The sequence below is a fragment of the Musa acuminata genome, chromosome BXJ3-9, assembly GCF_036884655.1.
Source record: "Musa acuminata AAA Group cultivar baxijiao chromosome BXJ3-9, Cavendish_Baxijiao_AAA, whole genome shotgun sequence".
Lineage (NCBI taxonomy): Eukaryota > Viridiplantae > Streptophyta > Magnoliopsida > Zingiberales > Musaceae > Musa > Musa acuminata.
This window is the reverse complement of record NC_088357.1, coordinates 17,538,809-17,566,309: the sequence shown is the minus strand read 5'-3', so window position 1 is coordinate 17,566,309 and position 27,501 is coordinate 17,538,809.

The window sequence follows — 27,501 nt, the reverse complement described above, 5'->3', positions numbered from 1 at the left end:
TTCTTCTTCCCTCCTCCTCCCCAGCGTCACACACACCCTCTCCTCTGTTTCCTCTGTAGGAAACAGAGGTATCACAACCTCTTCTCCTGCTTCCTCTTCCTCTTCTCTTCCTCTTCTTCTTCTTCTCCTCCTCGAACGCCCCACACCTCTCCTTTGTTTCCACCTGCAGGAAACAGAGGTGCTGCAGCCCTAGCTGCTGCCACCTCTCGCTCCTCTCCCTCTTCCCTCTCTTCTCCTTCTTTTCTTCTCCTTCTCTTCTTCTCCTCTTCCTTTTTCCTCCCCAACGCCACACACCTCCTCGCTGCAGCCTTGCCATAGCTATCCTCCTCTCTTCTTCTTCTTCTTCTTCTTCTTCCTTTTCCCTTTTCCTCCCCAACGCCCCACACATCCTCTCCTCTGTTTCCACCTACCGGAAACAGAGGTGCTGCAGCCCTAGCTGCAGCTGCTGCCTCTCTCTCTCTCTCCTCTCCATCTTCCCTCTCTTCTTCTTCTTCTTCTTCTTTTCTTCTCTTCTCCCTCTTCTTCCTAATCTCTTCTTTTCCCTCCTCTTCTTCTTTTCTTCTCTACTCCCTCAACTTCTCTTCTTCTTCTTGCGGTTTTCTTTATTTTTTTTTTCTTTTTGCAACTTAACAGTTTAGTCCTTGAAATTTCTATATTTACATGTAGGCCCTCTAATTTACATATAAATCCTTATTAATAATTTTCAAAAGTGAGGGATATTACAAGGCGGTGGCACCGCTTGGGCTCAGTCTCCGAGCAAGACTGGGCGGTGCAACCTCCCCTGACAGGAGGTGGCACCGCCTGAGCTCGGTCTTCGAGCTCTGCTAGGTGGTGCAACCGCCTCAGTCAAGAGGTGCATCCGCCTCAGTCAGGAGGTGCAACCGCCTGAGCTCGGTCTTCGAGCTCTGGCAGGAGGTGCAACCGCCCCTGACAGGAGGTGGCACCGCCCAGAGGCTCAGTCTTCGAGCTCTGCTAGGCGGTGTAACTGCTTCAGTCAGGAGGTGGAACCGCCTGATCCCGGAATTCTGGGAATTGACAGTTTTTAGCTCCAAATTTGAACTGGGTTGGGGCCTATAAATACCCCACCCATTCAGCACTGAAAGGCAATAGAACATACACCGAAATCTTGATCTTATTCTGTGATTTTTAGATCTCAAAATTGTTGTAAAGGCCAAAAGTTCTTCTCCCTCTTTTCTTCCAAGTTTTGAGTTTTAAAGAGAGGAGAGAAAATTCTATAAGGGTTGTCTCCTAAGCCCATCAAAAGGAGTGAAACTGTAAAAAGGTGGTTGGCCTTCGCCTATTGAAGGAAGGCCTCTAGTTGACGTCGATGACCTCGTCGGTGGAGGAAGCCAAAAATGGAGTAGGTCAAGATTGACCGAACCACTCTAAATCTCGGTTTGCATTTACTTTGAGCATCTTATCTTTACTGCAAACCTCCTCAATAGCTTATTGCCTTCTGTGCTTTTATGAACGTGTTTCAAAGTTTAGTGCTTTCCAAATCGACGTTTAGACGCAAATCACTTTTATCGTACGAACGTCGTATTTTAGTTTACGCTTATATTCTGATTTCCATCATAACTGCAAACTGCCTTCATAGATTTACTTTAACGTCATCTCGCTTGATCTTAAGTTAAAGTAATCTTAGAATCGGCTTTCTTACCGAAATCACTTTTAACGAACGAACGCAGTTTTTATCGTAGAATGTTTTCCGCTGCACTAATTCACCCCCCCCTCTCTTAGTGCTCTTGATCTTAACAATTGGTATCAGAGCCCGGTATTTCTCATTTCAAACTTACACCCGAGAGAAATGGTTCTTCATGGCTTTCAAGAGGGCTTATCGGTTGTTCGTCCACCGTTGTTTAATAGATTGGACTACACTTATTGGAAAACTCAAATGAGAGTTTTCTTGATTTCTATGAATTTGGATTTATGCAATATTGTTGAAAACGGTTTTCAACTTCCCTCTAAACCGATGAACAAATGGTCGGATTTGGAGAAGAAGTATTTTTCTTTAAACGCAAAGGCTATGAATGCCTTATTTTGCGCTTTGGACAAAAATGAGTTCAATCGGATTTCTATGTGCGAAACAGCTTTTGACATTTGGCAAGTTAATATTTTATTGCATGATTTTGAGCTTTTACGAATGCAACCAAGCGAGACTATAGGCGACATGTACACCCGTTTCACGGATGTCGTCAATAGTTTAAGAGCTCTTGGAAAATGTTTTTCGGATTTTGAACTTGTAAACAAGATTTTGCGTTCTCTTTCTAAGAAGTGGGATTCAAAAGTAACTGCAATACAAGAAGCTAAAAACCTAAACAACTTACCACTTGAAGAACTAATTGGTTCGTTGATAACATATGAAATAGTGCACAATGCACATGATGAACATGATGAACAAAGTCACATTCCAAAGAACAGGAAGGATTTGGAACTCCGGACAAATGAATACCACTTGAGCGATGACTCAAGTGATGAGGACAATGATGAACTTAAACTTCGAACACTAAATCTTAATAAGTTTATTAAACAAAAATCTAAAATAGACAATGAACTTGAACGAAGGAAGAGGCCAAAGAAGAGGAAGACAACCGAGGATGAACCAAGAACTTCCAAAGGTGAAACGACGAATTGGGCTTTGACGGGCTTCGACTACAAGGTAAGTAACTCAACTCTCTTGAATTATTTTGAAATTACTTGATGCTCTCATGATGTATTTTCTTTTTTAGTTTAGAATTAATGTTAAAAAAAAATTATGATCATGCTAGTAATTTCGAAAATGATAATATTACATATTTTATGATAAACAAACAAAATGATTTTGATTGAAAATATGAAATCATGGTTAAGAAGTAATAATATGTATCATGGTGATGTCCATTGTTATTTCTCGATTTTGAGTATATTAAATCATGTTTAATTTGAAGTTATGATTAATGAGTATATATTTTTGAAATTATGTATGATGATTCTTGATAATTATGGATTATCGATTTTCATGATAATAATAGTGGCTTTAAAAATTGATGCATGTTTGACATAAATGAAATAGGCATGGTTATATGAAATAGTGTAAGTGTCATGCTTGACGATTGTATACTCAATGATGCATAATGATGCAATAAAAACACTAAATGTTTGGATAACATGATTTATGATTTTATGCATGAGATTTTAAAGTTATACATGATGATTTTTGTGACTTATTGGTCTTGATGGTTTTATGATGAAATTCATTTTACGATCCTAAACGTTAATGCATGTTTTCATTTGACATAAATGAAAAGCCATGCTTACATGAAATCGATCACTTAAGATGAAACACTTAAAAAAGGGGGAAAAATATATTATCAATGAAATCATGAATCTATTTATGTTATAAATTTTGTGAGCCATAAAAATGATTTTGATGATTTAAATTTGAAATGAGTTTTATCAAAATCATGATCATGATTTGTCAAATTGAATAAATTGAATAGGAATGATGATTTGGAATCATATAATAATGAGTTTATATGTTTTAAAAATATATATGATGATAATGATGCATGCAATGATGAAATATTTATGATAAAATAATTATTTTGACATTCAAGACTTGAATTTTCATCAATGCTATTTACCTTTGTCATAATTTTGACAATGACAAAGGGGGAGCAAAACATGCTTGAAAGCTAATTTGCTAGCTCATATAATTCAAAAAAAGGGAGAAAGAAAATAATTACACTTCTCAAAAGAAAAGGAATTGCTATCTTGAACATCACCAAGAAGTGCTATCTTACAAATCTCAAGATGCACAAATGCAAACATGCAAAATTTGTAATTTTGCACATCATTAAAATTTATGATGCTTTGGTGATTATGCATGTTCTAAAATGTTATAAGATTCACTAGCTTGCATGATGTAGAACTTGCTATATTGAACATCACCAAGGAATGATATCTTGCAGAAGCAAAAAGTTAACTTGCACATGTAGCAAAACTTATATTTCAAGAAGCAAGAGTTGCTTTCTTGAACATCTCAAAATTGCTAGCTTGTGTGTCTTAAAATTGTAAACTTGCCATCGTACTACCATGATGATGAGCATGCCTTATCTTCATGATTGTATTTGAAAAACTATGGCAAAAATACGTCCTAATGATTGAACGTGTTAAAATTATTTTTTGAACTTTCTTGATTGAATGATCAAATCACTTGATTGGCATAATGATTTTACACAATTACATGATGGAAATTATGTGCTTGAATACAAAACTTCCATGATAACAAGCATGCTTTACCTTCATGATTGTAATTGAATATCTATAGCAAAACCTTGTCCGAATGCAAGAAAGAGTCAAATTTCATTTTCGGATTCTCTTGATCCTAACATATCAAGTCTACTCTCTTCCGAACTTAACAAGCACATGTCATATCAAGTTTAGTTCATATCATTGATTTTTGACATATGTAATCAACTAGCAAATACATCTCTCATACACATATCATGTGAAAAATATTTTTTTTGAGAAATGGATTTGATGAATATGGATGAAAGTGTTTTTACTTGCAAGGATTTGTTTCACATACATATCTTGATCCTTGTAAAAATGAAGCATGATTTAATCTTTCATCGATTCTAACTTCACTCGAAGTAAACTCACAAATAGCATGTATCACAAATAGTCTTCCTCCTTCATGCAAAAAGATAATAATAGATAAAATAAAAAAAAGAAGTTTTCAAAGCTATCTCAATGTCATGTTTTCCTTGAGATGTTTGTATAATTGATATCCTATCACTCAATATTGGAAAATGACATGAACCTAGTTATGACATGAATAATTACAAGCACTTATGCTTAAAATTTGCTTATATATTTCTCCGTTTTGTTGATGACAAAGGGGGAGAAATATATGAATTAATGCTATGAACACTGATGCTATGCTTGCATCATCAAGAGATATATGAATTGATATGATTGCCATATTTGTAATGCTTGCATCATCAAGAGATATATGAATTGATGCTATGATTGCCAAACTTGCATTATGCCATGTTTGCATCATGCGTTAAGATATCAAGAACTTGTATCGTAATTTTACGCGTTGATATCTTACCATGTGATGAAATGCTACAATTGATAAACACTTGGAAATGTTTGCGTTATGATATCAAAAGCTTACATCGTAATTTTACATGTTGATATTTGATAATAGCAAACTTGCATGATGATAAAACTTGATATAATGTTTTTCATGCAATGAGTTGAACCAATATCACAAACACTTGATTGTGATACTTCTCCTTTTTGTTGATGACAAAGGGTGAGAAGTATGTTGATGACATGACATGTTATGCATAAGTTTATGTATAAGTTCATGATGACATGTTGCAAGTATTCATGATGAATATTGCAATGACTTGAATTCAGTTTAAATTCAAGATTCTATCAATATGGCATATTGATAGGGGGAGTTTGTTTAAACTCCGGGAGTTAAGGTTAACTCCGTCATCAAGTAGTTATCATCATCAAAAAGGGGGAGATTGTTGAATCTCGTATTTTGATGATGAAACCACTTGATATATGTTTATGATTTAATCTGCATTTTAAGTGATGCAGGATGCTTCGATCAGGATGAGACAATTAAAGCAAGAAAATCATGTTGTGCCGGAGGCACATGTAAGAAGATTGGACGTCGGGCCGGTGGATCGGTCGACGTATCGACAGAAGGCTTCGGGCCGTGGACTCGGGCATCGAGCCAAGAAGAGCGGGTATTGTGCCAAGGATATCGGAGTTACGGAGTTAATTGGCCGATTGGGCAATAGGCTGTAGGAGAGGACGATGCGCCGAAGAATCGGACGAAGCGTCGAGGGACCAATGACATACCGGACAACTTGGTTAATTGCTTAGGATTAATTGTCTCGATCGAAGTTTTGTTTTAAGTGTGCAGGATTAACTACGATAAAAGTAAGACATGCAGTAGGAGTTACGCCGGAGTCAAGACAATGATCACGTTGGGAGTTCGAGAGTTCGACGGAAGTTCGGACAATCGTCGGTGGTTCTGCAGGAACAAATCCGAGAAGTCCATGAGCTTGCCAAAGAAGCTCGTCGGAACTCGCCAAGTGGATCGTCGCAAGTCCAGAAGTTTGCCGGAAGTCTGTAGGAGCATCACCGAGGGTTCATCGGATGATCAACGGAAGTTCGCCGGAAGCTCGCCGGAAGAAGCGATTGACACACCGGAGCAAGTTGCAGTAAATGTCTTAGGAAAAATCGTAGTTAGCACAATGATTAAGTTGGAAATGGGAGGTGATCCCACTAACTTAATCTTGGGGCAATTGGGCCGTTGAAAAACCTAAATTGGGCCGAATGGATCAACCCATTCGGACCCTGATTTCTACCAAGCAGTTGAACCGCCCAAGGCAGGAGGTTGCACTACCTGGGATCCGTCTCCGTGCGAGACTGGGAGGTGCAACCGCTCCAGCTAGGCGGTGCCACCGCCTGGGCTCAGTCTCTGAGCGAGACTGGGCGGTGCAACCTCCCTTGACAGGAGGTGACACCGCCTGAGCTCGGTCTCCGAGCTCTGCCAAGCGGTGCAATCGCCTCAGTCAGGAGGTGCAACCGCCTAAGCTCGGTCTTCGAGCTCTGGCAGGAGGTGCAACCGCCCCTGACAGGAGGTGGCACCGCCCAGAGGCTCAGTCTTCGAGCTCTACCAGGCGGTGTAACCGCTCCAGTCAGGAGGTGGAACCGCCTGATCCCGGAATTCCGGGAATTGACAGTTTTGAGCTCCAAATTTGAACTGGGTTAGGGCCTATAAATACCCCACCCATTCAGCACTGAAAGGCAACAGAACATACACCGAAATCTTGATCTTGTTCTGTGATTTTTAGAGCTCAAAATTATTGTAAAGGCCAAAAGTTCTTCTACCTCTTTTTTTCCAAGTTCTGAGTTTTAAAGAGAGGAGAGAAAATTCTATAAGGGTTGTCTCCTAAGCTCATCAAAAGGAGTGAAATTGTAAAAGGGTGGTTGGCCTTTGCCTATTGAAGGAAGGCCTCTAGTTGACGTCGGTGACCTCGTCGGTGGAGGAAGCCAAAAGTGGAGTAGGTCAAGATTGACCGAACCACTCTAAATCTCTATTTGCATTTACTTTGAGCATCTTATCTTTACTGCAAACCTCCTCAATAGCTTACTGTAAGCCTTCTGTGCTTTTACGAACGTGTTTCAAAGTTCAGTGCTTTCCGAATCGGCGTTTAGACGCAAATCGCTTTTATCATATGAACGTCGTATTTCAGTTTGCGCTTATATTCTGATTTCCATCATAACTGCAAACTGCCTTCATAGATTTACTTTAACGTCATCTCGCTTAATCTTACGTTAAAGTAATCTTAGAATCGGCTTTCTTACCGAAATCACTTTTAACGAACGAATACAGTTTTTATTGTAGAAGGTTTTCCGCTGCACTAATTCACCCCCCCCCCCCCCCCCGCCCCCTCTTAGTGCTCTTGATCCTAACAGTTCTCATGTTCATTTTATGCAATGTGCGTCATTTCATATATCATCAATGAATCAAAAAGTTCTTCAAGTGGAAAATCATTAAGATCTTTTGCCTCTTGTATTGCTGTTACTTTCGGATTCCAACTCTTTGGAAGGGATCTTAATATCTTGTTAATAAGTTTAAAATTTGAGAAACATTTGCCAAGAGCTTTTAAGTCATTGACAACATCCGTAAAATGGGTATACATGTTAACAATGGTTTCACTTGGTTTCATTCGAAAAAGTTTAAAATCATGCATCAAAAAGTTTATCTTAGAGTCTTTTATTCTACTAGCGCCTTCGTGTGTGATTTCAAAAATGTGCCAAATATCGAAAGCTATTTCGCACATAGAAACCCGATTGAATTCATTTTTTTCTAAGGCGTAAAACAAGGCATTTATAGCCTTTACATTTAAAGAGAAAGTGTTCTTCTCCAACTTATTCCAATTGTTCATTGGAAGAGAAGACTTTTGAAAATCAAATTTGACTATATGCCATAAATCAAGATTCAACGAAAGCAAGAATACTCTTATTCGAGTTTTCCAATAAGTGTAGTCCATCCCATTGAATATGGGAGGACGAATGAGAGAAAAGCCCTCTTAAAAACCGAAAAGAAACATTTCTCTTGGGTGTTAAACCAATGAACAAAATCAGGCTCTGATACTAACTGTTAGGAATGAGTTGGTATTAAGAGAGAGGGGGGGGGGGGTGAATTAGTATAATGGTAAAAATTACGTCGGTTTAAAAATCTCATTACGATTAAACCCGTTTTGGAATATGTTAACTTGAAAGTATATAGAAGAGTGTATTAGATGTAAAGCAAGTAAAGAAGGGTAGTTTACAGTAAATATAAATTGCAAAAAGTAAATGCAAACTGAGTTATAGTGGTTCGGTCGTCGTGACCTACATCCACTCCACTGATTCCTCTTCCGTTGAGGCCACCAACTTCCACCAACGATCTTCTTTTAATAGGCAAAGATTAACCTCATTCTTACAACTCTATTATCCTTTTGCAGGCTCAGGAGAGAACCTTTACACCCTTTTTTTATAAAGCTTCCCTCACACTCTCCCTTAGAATGATCTCTAAACTTTAGGAGGAGGGACTCTATACTTTACAAGGGTTTTCAACTCTAGAAACATAAAGTTTTTGTTTACTTTTCTTACTTCTCTATGTAGGAATAGCTAGGGTATTTATAGATCCCAAATGGTTTCAAAAATGGAGCCAAAATTTAAATCCCCGAAATTTTAGGGTATGGGCGGTACCACCACCTATAGCCTGACACTAGGTGGTACCACTGCCCAGACTGGTGGTATCACCACCTGATAGTCTTGGAGACTGAGTTTGGGTGGTGGTACCACCCGTTTGGGTGGTACCACCGCTTGACACAGTCTCGAAGACTGTGCCACATCGTTTCCACCTATTGGGTCATTGTTTGGGCCCTTTTACTTAACCCAATATAGCCCAAACTTGGGCCCAACTGACCCCTAATTGGGTTAGCTCAATTTTTTCCTAATTACATGCTAACTATAAAATTTAAGACATATAATAAGCTAATCCGGTCTGGTTAGTCTAGGTTGCCTTTGGTGAGCTTTCGATGATCTTCCAACTAACTTCCGACAATCTCTCGGTAATATTCCAACAGACTCCCGGCAAGCTCCTGAACTTCACGACAATCTTCTTGGTGAGTTCCGATGAGCTTCTTTGGCAAGCTCCTGGACTTCTCGATTAATTCCAGCAGAATTTCCAACGAACATCCAAACTTCCGACGAACTCTCAAACTCCCAACGAACTCACATTCTTTATTCGGGACTTCATTTTGCTTTATGCCTTGCTATCGTAGTTAATCCTGTACACTTAAAACCTACTTCTATCTTGACAATTATTACTAAGCTAATTAAATATTGTCCGGCATGTCATTGGTTCATCGACACTTCGTCTGATTCTTCGGCACATTGTTCTCTTTTGCGGCCTATTGCCCAATCGGCCATTTGACCTTCGCAACTCCGATTTCCTTAGCATAATATCCGCTCTTCTTGGCCCAATGCCCAAACTCATGGCCCAAAATCTTCTATCGATATGTCGACCGATCCTTTGGCTCGACGTCCAATTTTCTAACATATATTTCTCTGGTCCAACATGATTCTTCCTACTTTAATTGTCTCTCCCTGATCAAAGCATCCTACATCACTCAAAATATAGATTAAATCATAAATACTATCAATTGGTTTCATAATCAAAATCCAAGATTCAACCCACAAATGCATCATATTTTGATAAAAATTAAAAAAAATAAATTAAAAAATTTCTAAACTATTTACATATTGAAAAACTATGTCCATTTGGGTGCTATTCAAAAGTGTTTTAAAAATTTCATACCACTTGTATCGGTCATATTATTTTTTTCAAATGACCTAAAAACAATGTAAGTGATATAAGGAGTGGGGTTTTTTTGGACCAAATGTTTAGGATAGATTTCTCACCTATTAAAAAGCTTAAATGTTAAAAATGCAAATGCATTATATTTTGATAAAAATAAAAAACTCTTAGAAGAATTAGAAAAATTTTAAATTGTTCATTTGATGGTGTCAAAAAATATTTTAGCTTATATTTTAGCTTGAATGTCATTTGATGGTGTCCCAAAAATTTTGTATGATTATAACCAGTCCTTGTATCAGTTATATTATTTTTGAAAAGACCTAAAAATAATATAAGTGATAAAATGGATTAATTTTTGTAAATCAAATTTTAGGATAGGTTTTCCATTTGTTAAGAAGCTAAAATGTCAAAAAATATTCCATAGATGCATCATATTTTAATAAAATTTAAAAACTTAGAAAGATTTAAAAATTCTCAATCTGTTTACATGTTAAATAACCCAAAAAAATCAAAAAATCTCTGAAATAAGAAAATTTCATATATGTCTATATGGGTGCTATTCAAAGGTGTATAGAAATTTTCACATAATTATGAATATTCGTTGTATCAGTTATATTATTTTTTAAATGACCACAAAGACAATGTAAGTGATAAAGGGGTTGGTTTTTGTAAACTCAATTTTTAGGATAGGTTTCCCACCGGTTAAGAAGCTCGAATATTAAAAATATTCTATGGATGTATCATATTTTTGTGAAAATAAAAAAGTATAAATTAGAAAAATCCTAAACTGTTCACATGCCGAATAACCCAGAAAAATATCATAAAAATTTTAAAAATAGAAAAAGTCTTATATATGTATCTAAGTACTATTCAAAGATGTCCTAAGATTTTTTACATTATTTTAAGCAATCCTTGTATCAACACTATTTTGGAAATGATGCTAAAATTAATGTAAGTGATATAAGGATTTAATTTTTATGAACCAAGTTTTAAAATAAGTTTTTCAGCTATTAAGAAGCTCAAATGTTAAAAACACATTCTATGGTTGTGCTTGAGGAAGCATGAAAAGAGAATAAAAAGTCTTATGATTCTGAGTTGAAAAGTTGTAAAAAAGTGCTAAGTATACTCCTTCTCGTCCTTAAAGTTTTGTGATCATTATAAGAGAAGTGTGAGATTTATAAAGGTTATCTTTTAAACTTGTAAAAATTAGAAAGAGTTGTAAAGAGGGTAGTTGGTTTTCGCCTATTGAAAGAAGATCGTTAGTGAATGCTAATGACCTCAACGGAAGAGAAATCGATAGTGGACGTAAGTCACGATGACCAAACTACTAATGTGCATTTCTGTTTTGCTTTTTATTGTTATTACTTTTTGAATTAATTGCTTAATTCACTTACTCTTGTTGAGTCTCAAATTTTGATGATAAAATCAACTGATAAATTAGTGATCTAATCCATGTGTTGAGATAAGTGATGCAAGACTAACTACGTGAGAAAATGCAAAACAATTACGAAAGAATTGGACGTTAGGTCAGAGTCAAAGATCGGACATCGGGTCAGAAGAATCAGAGTATACATCGAGAACGGATGTTGCAGGAGTCAACATGCCGAAGGATCGAGTGATACATCAAATATCTGATCGATGTGCCGAAAGTTCATCGAAAGCTTGTTGAGAGTTCATCGGAAGTATGTTGGAAGTTTTGCTAGGAGTTTAGATGAACAATTGACGTGTCAGATAACTAGACTGCTTAATTATAATTGTTTATCCCTAATTGATATAGTTAGTTATTAATTTGAGTTAGGTTTGGGAGAAAGCCTACTAACTCAGTTAGGGGCCAATTGGGCCCAAATTAGGACTAAATTGGGCCTACTTTTTGGCCCACTCAGTGACCCAAAGCCACGTTAAGTGATGACACTGCTTGAGACTCAGATCTCTTAGGTGATCTCAGCAGTGGTACTGCCTAGACTGGGCAGTGGTACCATTGATAGTTAATGCTATCAAGCGGTGGAACCACCTTGTCAGGTGGTGGTACCTCCCAATAATGGCAGTGGTACCACCAGTACATCGAAAACCCAGGATGTGACACTTTTTGGCTCTATTTTTGAAGTCATTGGGCCTATAAATACCCCACTCTTTCCTGCATTAAAGAGTGACAAAGTGTGAACAAAATCTTGAAGTGTTGGTGTGTGAAAGAATTGTAAAAGTGCTAAGTGTCCTCCTCCTCTTACTTTAGATTTGTGATCATTCTAAGAGATGTGTGAGGTTTGTAAGAGTTGTCCCCTAAACCTAAAAAATGAGAAAGTGTTATAAGAAGGTGGTTGGTCTTTGCCTATTGAAGGAAGATCGTTAGTGGATGCCGGTAGCCTCAACAAGGAGGAATCGAGAGTGGATGTAGGTCACGATGACCGAACTACTATAAATCCGGTGTGATATCTACTTTGTCATTCATATTCTACTTTTTCTTATTAACTTGGCTGCTTACTCCTCTTCACACCTTCTTTACGATTAACGCATATCCGATACGTGTTTAAATTGAAATAAAATTTTTGATTCGAGGTAATATTTTCATTAGTACTAATTCACCCACCCTTTTAGTTCTAACTTGATTCTAACAATTGGTATTAGAGCTAGGCTACTCTTAATTTGGTTTAAAACCCAAGAGAGATGACTTTTCCTAGCAATCAAGAGGGTCATTCAATCATATGTCCTCCCATGTTCAATGAAACATATTACACATATTTAAAAACTAGAATGAGGATTTTCTTGATTTCTATGGATTTCAAGTTATGAAATATCGTTGAAAATAGATTTCAAAAGTTTTTCTCTTCCGAATGAATGAAATTATTTGGAGAAGAAGATTTTCTTTTTAAATACCAAAGCTCTGAATGTTTTATTTTGTGCTTTGGGTAAAAATGAATTCAATCGAGTTTCTATTTATGAAACGACTTATGAGATTTGGCACACACTTGAAATCAAATACAAATGTGTTGAATCTCGGATTTTAATGATGAAATCAATTGATGTGTTTATGATCTGATTCGTATTTTGAGTGATGTAGGAAGCTTCGATCAAGGAGAGATAATTAAAGCATGAAGAATCATGTTGGGCTAGAGTAGAATATGTCAGAAGATTGGATGTCGAGCCAAAGGATCGGTCGATGTATCGACAGAAGGCTTTGGGCCATGGGTTCAGGCATCGGGCCAAGAAAAATAGAAATTATGCCAAGGAAATCAGAGTTGTGAAGGTCAACTAGCCGATTGGGCAATAGGCCACAAGAGAAGACGATGTGCCAAAGAATCAAACGAAGCGTCGATGAACCAATGACATGCCAAACAACAATTGATTCAAGCTTTATAAATATTGTATAGATCGAAGTAGGTTTTAGGTGTAATTGGGTTAGAATTGGGCCAACTCAATTAGGGGCCAGTTTGTCACGGACTTAGCTAGTTTTGCCTAAGTCGTGCGGCACCCTTGCGTGTCCGTCCGCAAAGGTTAGCCTCCCCGAAGCCTCCCATAGTCCCTTAGGACCCAAATAGAGAAAATGGGTTAGAGAAAATACCTCACTCGGGATCCACAAGCAAACATTCCAAGAAACACTTCATAGACAATGCAAATTACAAACAGACTTTACAAGCTCTAAACAGTTGCACAACAAAGGGTTAAAATGGTCCATTATAGATAAAAATCTCTCACAAGTGTACACATGACACAACTTTTATTTACAAGCCTAAAATGGCCACCAAACCCAACTAAAATGGACTATTAAGCCTTCGACTGTCCCTCTACATGCTAGGCAAAGTATGAACATACTAAAAGAAATGGACATGCATAAGCATTACATCAAATATCTTGTTTAGAAGTTTCTTCGTGACATTCTCCCCCACTTATTCCTTCGACGTCCTCGTCGAAGCCTTTGTCAACACTGCAACTCCTTGCCTTTGTTGAGTCTTCAATCTTCTACTCCAACTACAATGCGCCTCTTGGCTCCCAACTGCTCTCCGCTATTGTTTTTGAGTAGTCGAACCTTTGATCTGCCATACTGCTTCAACTCGCCAATGACTCTGACTCTAGTGTGGGGTTGGCTAAGTTGTGTTGATCCCTGTTGGTTCCTACGGATCCTCCAAATGAAGGAAAAGACCATCCTTACTACGCTAGTCTCTCAAATGCCTCATGTTGCTTGAACTGGGTGGATGCTTGTTGGAGCTTTAACGAGCATCGTCTCGTAAAATTCTAAAGTTTTGGGTCCTTCCTCCACAAAATTTGTCCATTGACTTTTCTTTCACTTAGTTGTTACTTCCAAGTAGGTTCGCATCACTTCCGCTTTCGATTGGCATTTCGTTGGGAAATGAAACGGACAATCTACTTTCAGTAGCACTAATCACCGTTGGTGAGGATTTGACAACTATTATCTTCTATTATCTTCGAAAGGTCTTTGAACCTATGCAGAGCTCCTTTGTTGGATAGATAAGATAATTGGGATACTCGGTTTCGCCCATTCTCTTAATGATTGAGAAGGCAAAGGTTACTTGACTTCGCTTGCCTCCTCAAGGTTATACTCCATGCATCGAGCTGGTTATTGGCCTTCGCCTGCTCTTTGCTCACACTTCTAAAGCACTTAAAGTGTTTGCACTCCTTGCATTGAGTTAGTTACTGTGATTTACCTTCTCAATGTCATTGAACTTCTGGAATGCAGGAAGTTTTCACCCCAACTTGGAGTAATTCTCTAATAGATCTAGTCTCTGGGATTGTACTGTCTTCTCTATCAACCCTGCCACCTACTCCATTGAGTAGCAAAGGTACAGCACCGCATACTACCTGCTTTGTTCTTTGATCGTGCACTCTTGCATGACCCGAAGTCCTTCACTTTCGGCTATCTTGATGAGAAGCTTATTGACACCGGTCTTACGAAGTTCTTTGGCTTTTACCCCTCAGCCTTTTCTCGGTACTTAGAGATTGCCTCTGTATGCTCCACCTCCTTGGCCCCTTTCACGACCAAATGCTCTCCCTCCATGAGAGCAAGGGATCAATGACTTTCGCGGAAGTCCCGCCTCTACGGTACCATGGCGCTGCCATGCCCATGGCCCTACTATCCGTCGCCTCGCATCTACATCCCCTTTTGTCACAATCAGTAGATATGTCTCTATGGTACTCCTCCGAGTCCACCTCCATTCTAACTGATGCTTGATTTTGGGTAGCTAAGTCCCTCTAGACTCGTCGTCGCTTCCTCGCCCCTTTCGACCCCCTGCTTCAACACCTCTGTGTTCTCCAAGCAACTCCCTTTGGTCGATGGAAAGACAGACTACAACTCCCATGCATGGCCTCTACCATCATGTTGTAGGATTTGCACTGATTATGTTCTCCTTAGCTTTCTTGGTAGCAACATTCGCTTACTCGACCTTATTCTCTGACTTGTCAGGCTCCCTTAAGTGAATATGGGCTCTAGAGCAGTCCAACTCTCCAACTGCTTTGATCATACCCCTGCATGATCAAGCCCCTCCCTTGGGACTCACTGGTACTTGCATTCGAACTTTTTCCTTAGTGGAACATAGCCCCCATATGCTGATGACTAAGGCTTTCATCCGATGCAAAATTTGATACATGCATAGAAGACCCGCCTCTACGGTACCATGGTCTTCACTCCTTGAATCCATAGCCCTTCTTGCCGTCGTGTTGTTCACCAAAGTGGAGCTTCCAATAACTCCCGATCATACCTCCGTATGATCTAGTCCCTCACGGGACTAGATTCATGTGTATCGCATTGTCACGAACTGTTCCACCACGATCCACTGCACCATGTCGCCTCCTGGTGGCATCTCCATTACATTCTGATCCTTGTAGGATGAACTCGAATTGTGATCCCTCCATGTGTGGCCTCTGCCAATACATCGTAGGGTCTCTTCCACCTTTGATTTTGTTTGCTCCTTTCACAATCGATCTTCATCCACCCACTCTTGGGTCACACCTAGATGAAGCACCGCTCTAGGACAGTCCGTCGCCTAGTAGCTCCCGAAGTCCCCTAACTTCGCTACAATTAGTGCACCATTGTCTGGATCCTGGGCCTCTACCCCTACCAGCACAATTTTCGTTGCACACCGCTTCCTTCATGGCAACTTGAATGGCAATACTATGGCGTATTCTTCAAGAGTACCCGCCTCCGCGTCCTCTTGCCCCGTGCCAAGGCCTTCTAAACCCAACTTCGCCTCCGTAAATTGAGTCACCTTAGTTCCTCCATCAAATGCTTTTCCGAGATAAGGTGCATGTGCCCAAATGCTCCCTTCGTCTTTGGCACCATACAAGATGAGTATACTTCGTTAGAACGAAGGACCCATGAAACAATATGATCCTACTCTTGCCTCTGCAAGAGTTCATGTCCTTGACCTCTGTCCAAGGAAAGCATTGTGCCTCCACTCCATGTTCCATCTTCTATGCTGGCTCCCTTCATGCGGCTTGGGTACTTCGCCAAGTTACACCCAAGTTGCTCCTTTCCTCGTTTTACATTGAGTTGATGGTGGCCCTTACACCCACCATTCCACAGGTCAGCCCTCCCTTGAGTCAGATCTCTATATCAACTCCAAGTATGCCTACCTTTGTGTTGCTTTGGGTCGTCCTCCTACTTGATCTTGCAATGCATTCACCAATGCATTCTCTCGAGTGAGATCATGCGACGACTTCTCGCCGCTTGTTCAGTCCATTGAGCTTCGTGGAGTTGTTGTTTATTGAGGTACTCCTTCTCAACATGTGAGGTTCATCCCACATGATTCTCTCTCTGGAGAGCCAGGACTTATCCCTCCTAGATAACTGTCCTGTTGGAGCAACATCTCTCTTCGTTTCGGAGACCACCATCCCCTTGGACTACTATGATTTGCTAAACAAACTGTACATTGTTCTGCCTCCTGCAAACACACTTGCTAGATTACAACTCCACGTCAATACAGCCCCCGCTGCACTACTCAAGGCCTAGCAACATACTGAACTCGTTGCACACTTCAGCCTCCTACGGACGTATCCTTCACATGCCGAAGAGAAAGTTTCAATGCTCCATGGCGTCGAGTTTCGGTTACCTTGGGATGGCCACGAACATTCCATTGTCCGCATATAAGCCCATGTGTGAGTACCAAATTATTTGAGTTAGCAATTCCCCTCACCTTTGTGAGCTTTGCACAACTCTTTCAGCCATTGAGAAACTCATTTCACCTTGCATGGTCTCATCCTTTACCAAGTGCCTCGCTTGCCTTGAGCACCATCAAGTATAGTTGTCAACGTTGAGCCGTAGCTCAAACTCAACCATCCCAACCTTTGTGTGCTCCGCATTCTTCCAAGCTTGCCTATTCTTATGGTACCTCTTGCGCGAAGGGTTAGCCATTCTTCTGAATGCCAATCTCAGATGCTCGCTCTTCCAAGCTACTCCTTTTCTCTACATCTCCATGCCCGTTTTCCCCCAAACAGTCGCGCATGTGCTGACTGCCCTCAACGCAGCACCGCTAGGTCCCCCACATTTGCATGCTAAGTATTTCTATGTGTTCTTGTCCCACTCTGATACCATCTACCACGGACTTAGCTGGTTTTGCCTAAGTCGTGCGGCACCCTTGTGTGTCCGTCCGCAAAGGTCAGCCTCCTCGAAGTCTCCCAAAGTCCCTTAGGACCCACAAAAGAGAAAACGGGTTAAAGAAAATGCCTCACTCGGGATCCACAAGCAAACATTCCAGGAAACACTTCATAGATAATGTAAATTACAAACAAACTTTACAAGCTCTGAATAGTTGCACAACAAAGGGTTAAAATGGTCCATTATAGACTGAAAATCTCTCACAAGTGTCCATATGACACAACATTTATTTACAAGCCTAAAACGGCCACCAAACCCAACTAAAATGGGACTATTAAGCCTTCGGCTGTCCCTCTACATGCTAGGCAAAGTATGAACATACCAAAAGATACGGACATGCATAAGCATTACATCAAACATCTTGTTTAGAAGTTTGTTCGTGACAAGTTGGGCCCAAGTTTGAGTTGTGCTAGGCCAAGTGAAAGGCATAAACAGTAACCCAACAGGTGGAACCGTCATGGCATAGTCTCCGAAACTATGTCTGGCGATGGTACCGATCGGTAGTACCACCTAGTGACAAGGTGTCATACTGTGGTACCGCCCAGTATCAGTGCTGTAGGTAGTGGTACCGCCCAACATAAGCGGTGGTACCGCCAGTACACCAATGACCCAGGATGAGACTAGTTTTGGCTCCAAGTTTGAATCTATTTGAAGCCTATAAATACCCCTCTCATCCCTAGTTAACATGCATAAGCATAAAGAGCTTAAAAGTAGAAAAACGTTATAGCAATCACTTGAGAGATCCCATCCTCTAGTTTTAAGTTTAGAATTATGTTTAGGGAGGAGTGAGTGCTTATAAAATATTCTTCTAAACCTATAAAAAGGAGAAGAGAGGTGTAAAAGGGTAATTGATCTTTTCCCATTAAAAGAAGATTGGTAGTGAAAGCCGGTGGCCTCGAGTGAAGAGGAATCAGGAGTGGATGTAAGTCACAATGACTGAACCACTATAAATATTTGGTTTGCATTTCCTTCATGTTTTTTTCCTTATATTACAAACTGAATTCTTACTTTCACTACGCTTTTGTACACTTTCAAATTAAGCATCTTTTCGATATGTTTTTATCGTATGAAGATTTTTGACTCAACGTAATTTTATCGCTACACTAATTCCCCCCCCCCCCCCCCCTCTTAGTACCGACTCGATCCTAACAGTTGTTATCAGAGCCAAAATTTTCTTATTTGGTTTAACACCCAAGAGAAATAACTCTTTCGGCTTTCAAGAGGGTTACTCTATCATTCGTCCTCTTATGTTCAATGGGACAAACTACACATATTAAAAAACTCGAATGAGAGTTTTTTTATTTTCGTTGAATCTCGATTTATGAAATATTATTGAAAACGGGTTTTAAAAGTCTTCTCTTCCAATGAACGATTGGAATGATTTAGAGAAGAAGACTTTCTTTTTAAATGATAGAGCTATAAATGCTTTATTTTGTGTCTTAGATAAAAATGAATTCAATCGAGTTTCTATTTGCGAAACGGCTTATGAGATTTGGCATACACTTGAAATCACACATGAAAGCACTAGTAGAGTTAAAGATTTGAAGATTAATCTTTTGATACATGATTTTGAAATGTTTTGTATAAAGTCAAGCGAAACTATTGTTGACATATACACCTATTTTATAGATGTCATCAATAGTTTAAAATCACTTGGTAAAAGTTTTTCTAACATTGAACTTGTTAACAAAATACTAAGACCCCTTCCTAAAAATTAGGATCCTAAAGTAATGGCTATTTAAGAATTGAAGAACTTGAACTATTTTCCAATTGAAAAACTTATTGGGTCTTTAATGACCTATGAAATGAGTTGTATGACACATGTTGAACATGATGAACTTGAGAACAACCTTTCAAAGAACATGAAGGATTTGACACTTCATACAATAGAATACCACTTGAGTGATGACTCAAGTGATGATGTTGATGACCTTGAACTCATCACAATAAAGATAAAAAAATTCTTAAAATAAGAATTAAAGAATAAAATGAACTTTAAAAGAAGTTACTCGAAGAAGAAAGTATTCAAGGTGGCTTGGGACAAATTGAGCCCATCTGAAGACGAGGAGTAAACCAATAAAAGCGAGGTGGCAAACTACCTCTTAATGACTTTCGTCAACAAGGTAAGCGACTCAATCGAATCTCTTTTTCCTTACCATAAAATTACTTAGTACTTTTCATGATTAGTTTATATATATATATATATATATATATATATATATATATATATATATATATATATATATATATATATATATATATATATTATGACAATTGCATGTTTTGTAATAATACTTACACATCAAATAAGATTAATTCCTTGTATGTTATAAGAAATAATTATGTGTATCTTGATAATTTTGTATTGCTTTTTGGTTTTAAACATGATGGATGGTTTTGATAAGAAAAACTTGAGCATACTTATATGAAATCAATCACATAAAACACATAAAAAGTAAAATGTATTATCATTGGAATTAAAATGATAAATCAAATCTATTGTTTCAAAAAGCCTTATCTGTTATATTTTTAGTCATGATGATTTTGATGATGAAATTTGTTTTTCGGTCTTAAACGGTGATACATATTTTTATTTTGACATAAAAATAAAAAATAGAAATTTGGGCATGCTTGTATGAAATCAATCACATGAATTAAAATATGAATGCATTATTAAAAATTTCTCTATGACTATCTTATCGATTTCTCAAAAAGAGATTAATGAATCTATTTATGTTATTTTTTATGAATCTCTTAAAAGTTATTTTGATGATTTGATGATTTAAAATTAAATGAGGAATAGTTTGATTTCATTAGAAGAGAATTAGACATGCTAAATATTCCAAATGCATGAATTCCTTTTTTGGATTTCTCAGTTCTTCGTAATTTGAATTTTCTTTTTAAATCGAGATCATCTTTCTATTTATAAAAGAAGACCCTTGATTCATCGATTTTTGGATTAATGACTTAATTAATTCTTTTGAATCCTTCTTCCTTCTATTTACAAGAAAAGGGATTTGATTTATGAAGTTATATTCATGAATTTTTTATCCTTCATTTAAAGATCATTTCCCATGAATTCTTCCTCACTCTTCTTAAGAAAGAAGAATTTTTATTCATGGGCTTTTAGTATGTGATGATCATTTATAAGAATAGGGATTTGATTTTGTATGGACATCTCGATCCTTTGAATGAATCCTTTCTCTTTGCTAAAATAGAAGCTTGATTCAATAAAACTCATTTATTATGGATTTGACTTGGTTCAAATCTTTTCATGAATTTGGTTCTTGATTTTTCTTTTTCGTGGAGAATGAATTTCTCCCTTACTCTTCTTCCTCTTCTTCTTATTTTTTTATGATAAAGGAAGAAAGAAACTTGCACATCTTAAGAAGAACCAAAAAGCTCTTAAGCAAAAATGCTAGCTTCTCATTTTTCATGCAAATTTTTTGCTTAACTTCTCCTTTTTGCTAGCTTGGATAAATTGGTGTAAAACTTACTTGACATGCTTTTAAACACTTGCATTGTTGAATAATTCTCCTTTTTGTTGATGATAAAGGGGGAGAAAATAAATGATGATGAACATTTAGTATCATGATCAAAATGTTGATTTAATGCATGAAGTGATAAATGCTTAAAAATTTTAATGTATTAGCATCATAAATGTTATGCCCAAAATAATATATCATGAATGCTTGAGTATCATGTATGATATGCCTATAGTGATGATTGATTTATTTTTAGTATCATGCATGAATTAAGGATGAAATGTAAGGTTTTAAAATTGTGAATGTTTTAATTTGAAACTATAATAATGCACAAACATATTGAATTAAGAATGATACTTTATCTTTATTATGACTTGGAAATTGATGTAAAGGAAAAAAAATTACAACATTGTATTCTTCCCTTCTTTTTGATAATGACAATGGGGGAGAAAGTCTTGCTATCTTGTGCATCACAAAAATTAGTAAAAAATTGATAGCTTGCACATTGTAAAGAGAAGAAAAAAGTTGCTATCTCAAGATATGCAAAAATTTTGCTAACTTTTATATGATGAAAATTTTGCTAGCTTGCGCTTTGCAAAGGAAGCAAAATTTGCTAGCTCAAACATTACAAAGAAAGAAAAAAATTGCTAGCTTGCACTTCTCAAAAGAGAAGAAAGAACTCACTAAGCTTGTTGCACTTCTCCTTTTTGTTGATGACAAAGGGGGAGAAGATCTGATGATATGAGAATCATACATGGTAGGATGTAATATACTTTGATATTTTGATACCATGATGATTTGAAATATTTATGATGATGCATGCAAAACTTGTGATAATGATGCATGCAATGCAATGATATGCATATAATGTGTTGTAAATATTCATGATAAAATATTATTGTGACTTAAATTCAAGGTTCTATCAATATGATATATCGGTAGGGGGAGGTAATGTCATGCCCCCTGAATTTAATTCTCATTCACGAAGTGTGAACCTAACTCAAAATTGATAATTTTATAATTTAATAAACAATCCAGGATCTAAATACAAGGCCACTAAGAAAAATTCAAGTCAGAATTCACCTCTACAATCCACACTTCATAAAACCTGTGCAGCCTATAATCATATATCATATCACTTAATGATTCATAAAATCCAAAACCAACTCAACTATACCATAACTACATCATAAATATATAGTTGTGGGAATCTATACAATCACAAAACCAACATGTACCACATGTTTATATCATTATACAATTTAAACTTAACATTCCTAACAATCACGATATGAGAGGTACTTTTCAAACATTTACAAGATACATCAATCCAGATTTGTTATTAATATTTCATTACGTACAAAATGTACTTATAGATTAACCACCTTTCAACTACGAAAGATTTACCCCAAAAATCTTCTAGCCTTTCACTACCTCAGCCCAATTTAAATATTTTAGCGAGCAACAAGCTATCCTGAAAAAATTATATAGCAACAGAGCGAGCATATAAAGCTCAGCAAGTTACTAACATATCCATGGCAAAGAGGATAGTTTCGAACAAATAAGGTTTCAAAATACAAGGCAGAAATACAAGAGTTCAAAGATAGCCACTCGTCGAATGCATAATTACAATGTTGTATTGTTCAAAGCATGTTTTGTTCATAACAATAGAGTAAGGGCTAATTGGAGCATATTATTGGCATAAGAAGCATATCCATGACATATGGAATATGTCAAAGCATATCAAAGACGTGTAAACATTTCGAAGCATGTCAAAAAAACAAATATAAAACATAAGCTCAAATGACACATATAATGTTGTATTCATTTCATTCTTATCTAAAGCGTGCATAGAAACACATAAACAAAGCTTTAGATATCATATCAAACACATAAAAGGTGAAGTGGGATCATAACATAATATGGTTTATCTATTTCTAAATAACCACTAAACATAAGTCTCCCACGTTTGGGAGCTCCATCCACCCACGTTTGAGTGAAGTCATAGGGGGTTGGCAGAGCATCGCAGGCTTTAAGCATAACTCTCTTTACTATTTCTAGCAAAGGTTCACATTTATCTCATAAACACCAGAGTACAAAAGGACAGTATGAACAATATAATTTGGACATATCGGAAACACATGTAGAACAACGGAATGCATGTGCCTATACGAAGCATTGCGATATAAACATGAGCTTTACATAATAAAATAATGTATACAAATAATTAAAGGACAACATTAGATAGGAATTTAAAGCAATAATGTAAAGCTCAATTGAAGTAAGAGTTTTTGCTGAAATCAAATTCCAAAGAGAAGAAATGAGAAGAGGCGAAATCGACCAAAACTCGATTCTAGTAGAATGTGAGAGGAACATTATATGAATTATTTGGATAACCAATTATACTCTAATTTATACAAAATAGGTGTCATTTGAAATATGTGTCAATATAGTTTTTAGTAAATTAAGCTTTGCATGAATTGGAGTTTACAATAGGGAGTTATAAATAATTTCGTAGCGAAAGGTATGAAAGCATTAGCTTTGTTTTACTGAATCCACAAGGTCGATGAGAACAGATGTTTCAGTTCACATTTTATTCCAAAAATTTTAAATCAGGTAAGGACAGAAAGACTTTTGAGTCTAGTTTCCAATAAATATACTTTACATGAATTTGTGTTCCTAGTAGAAAGTTATAAGCAGTTAAGCAATACAAGGTCATAAATTACAATCCTTGTTTTACAAAATATGTAGGGTTAATTGAAACAAAAGTTTTAGTAGGCATTTAAACTCCAAATCATTCAATATGGTATCAAAATAAAGATATTTTTCAAATAGATTAATTTTACCTAAATCATAGTTTAGTGCTAAAAGTTAGGTCCTAAACAATGCATAGAGGTCAGATTACTGAAAAATTATAGATTCATTGCTTTGTATCAAAACAAAAGAAATGTCTAGTGCTAAGCTGAAATCTTTCGAATTATGTAGAATTAAAATAAAAACAAAGATTAGGATTATTATGGGATGGGGTTAGAACACTTGCCTTAGAAAAGTTTGATTCCTAAATATGGGGAAATTGATGCAAAACCTCAAGCAAAGCTTCTTCTTCTTCTTCTTCAATTCCTCTTCCCTTCTCTTCTCAAACCCACGCTGTAGTAAGTATCTTAAGTTTTTCTTTAATCTTTCATCTAATTACTTGGGTTTGACAAACACAAGGGTTGCAATGTGGCAAGTATGCATGAAAGGGGCTTATGTGTCATCCATAGAATAAACATAGGTGGCACCATACTTACGTTAGTTAGTGACCATATCCTCCTTTTTTTTTTAACTTAATTTAAATCTTTGACAAATCATATCAATTTTTTAAGATTTACATTTAGGTCCCTAGCCATAAACTTTTAATATAAAATTATTTGATACAAAAGAATTATTAGCTAATCCTCATATTTACAAACAAGCATCTATAAAATTTTCAAAAAAAATGGGGGATGTTACAGGTAAGGTTAACTCCATCATCAATTAGTTGTCATCATAAAAAATGGGGAGATTGTTGAATCTTAGATTTTGATGATAAAACCAATTGATGTGTTTATGATTTGATCTATGTTTTGAGTGACGTAGGAAACTTCAATCATGGAGAGACAATTAAAGCAAGAAGAATAATGTTGGGTCGGAGTAGAACATATCAGAAGATTAGACATCGAGTCAGAGGATCGGTCGATGTATTGGCAAAAGGCTTCGAGCCATAGGTTCGGGCATCGAGCCAAGAAGAGCAAAAATTGTTAGGATCGAGAGCACTAAGAGGGGGGGGGGGTGAATTAGTGCAGCGGAAAACATTCTGCGATTAAAATCGAAAGCTGCGTTCGAACGATAAAAACAACTTCTGTATGAAAGTTGATACTAAGCAAGGTTAAAGTCAAACTATGCAGACAGTTTGCAGCTATGATGAAAACCAGAATATCGGCGCAAACTGAAATCCGACGTTCGTACGAAGAAACTGATTTACGTCTAAATGCTGATTCGTAAATCACTTGATTAGATAAGACGCAGTTTAAGCAGGAGTATAAAGGCAGTGTGCAGTTATGGTAAAGCTCAAAACGTAAACGCAATCTGCAATATGATGATCATACGAAAAAATAGATTTACGTCTAAACGCAGATTTACGTCTAAACGCAGATTTACGTCTGAACCTTGAAACTCGTTCATAAAATCGCAGAGGGCAATAAGCTATTGAGAAGTTTGCAGTGAAGGTAAAATGCTCAAAGGAAATGCAAACCGAGATTTAGAGTGGTTCGGTCAATCTTGACCTACTCCACTTTTGGCTTCCTCCACCGAGGTCACCGACGTCAACTAGAGGCCTTCCTTCAATAGGCGAAGGCCAACCACCCTCTTACAGATTCACTCCTTTTGACGGGCTTAGGAGACAACCCTTACAGAATTTTTCTCTCCTCTCTTTACAACTCAAACTTTGAAGAACAGAAAGAGGAGAACTAGCAGTTTTGAGCTCTAAGAACCACAGAAAGACAGCAAGATTTCGAGTGTGTGTTCTGTGCTTTCAGTGCTAAATGGGTGGGGTATTTATAGGCCCCAACCTAGTTCAAATTTGGAGCTCAAATCTATCAATTCTTGGAATTCCGGGATCAGGCGGTTGCACCTCCTGACTGGGGCGGTTGCACCGCTTGGCACAGCTCGAAGACTGAGCCTCTGGGCGGTGCCACCTCTGTCAGGGGCGGTTGCACCTCTTTGCCAGAGCTCGAAGACTGAGCTCAGGCGGTTGCACCGCCTGACTGGGGAGGTTGCACTGCCTGGCAGAGCTCGAAACTTGAGCTCTAGCGGTGCTACCTCTTGACAGAAGAGGTTGCACCGCCCAGTCTCACTAGGAGACTGAGCCCGGGGCGGTGCCACCTCTTGGCTGGGGCGGTTGCACTGCCCAGTCTCGCTGGGAGACATAGCCTGGGCAGTGCTACCTCCTGGCTTGGGCAGTTGCACCTCCCACAGCAATCAGGGTCCGAATGGGTTAATCCATTCGGCCCAATTTGATTCTTTTAGGGGCCCAATTGCCCCAAGATTAAGCTAATGGGATCACCTCCCATTTCTAACTTAATCAATGTGCTAACTACAATTATTTCCTAAGACATATTCTGCAGCTTGCTTCGGTGCGTCAATCGCTTCTTCCGGCGAGTTTCCGGCGAACTTCCGTCGATCATCCGACGAACCCTCGGTGATCCTCCTACGGACTTCTGGCAAACTCCTAGACTTGCGACGATCCACTTGGCAAGTTCCGACGAGCTCCTTTGGCAAGCTTCTAGACTTCTCAGATTTGTTCCCGTAGAACCTCCGACGACTGTCCGAACTTCTGTCGAGCTCTTGAACTCCCAACGTGATCATTGTCATGACTCTGGCGCAACTCCTGCTGCATGTCTTACTTTCATCGTAGTTAATCCTGCACACTTATCTCAACACACAGATTAGACAAACAATTGATAATTGACTTCATCATCAAAATCCGAGATTCAACAAAAATTATGTCAAGGAAATTGGAGTTGCGAAGGTCTACTAGCCGATTGAGCAATAGGCTGCAAGAGTGATGCACCGAAGAATCGGACGAAGCGTTGATGAACCAATGACATGACAGACAACATTTGATTCAAGCTTTATAAATATTATCTAGATAAAAGTAGGTTTTAGGTATAATTGGGTTGAAATTGGGCCAACTCAATTCAGGGCCAATTTGGCCCAAGTTTGGGTTGTACTGAACCAAGTGAAAGACCCAAACAGTGACCCAACAGGTAGAACCATCGTGGCACAGTCTTTGAGACTGTTAGGTGGTGGTACCACTAGACTAGGTGGTGGTACTACCCACTGGCAAGGTGTCTAGTAGTGGTACCGCCAGATTGGGCAATGGTACCACCTAGTGTCAGTGCTGCAGGCAGTGGTACCGCCCATCACAAGTGGTGGTATTGCCAGTACCCCAAAGACCCGGGATGAGACTAGTTTTGGCTCCAAGTTTGAATCCATTTAGAACTTATAAATACTTCTCTCATCCCTAGTTAACATGCACAAGCACATAGAGCTTAAAAGTAGGAAAATGCTGTAGCAATTACTTTTGTTTAGAATTTTGTTTAGGGAGGAGTGAGTGCTTGTGAAAGGTTGTGTCCTAAACCTGTAAAAAGGAGAAGAGGGGTGTAAAAGGGTAGTTGATCTTTGCCCATTGAAAGAAGATCAGTAGTGAAAGCCGATGGCCTCAAGTGAAGGAGAATCTAGAGTGGATATATGTTATAACGATAGAACCACTATAAAATGGTTCTTCTTTAATGCTTTTTCCTTATATTGCAAACTAAATTTTTACTTTCACTATGCTTTCATACACTTTCAAGTTAAGCATCTTTCCGATACGTTTTTATCGTATGAATATTTTTGACTCAACATAATTTTACCGTTGCACTAATTCCCCCCCTCTTAGTACCGACTCGATCCTAACAGAAGGCACAAATAGGGTTAAGGAGTCAAAAATCAATCTTTTGGTT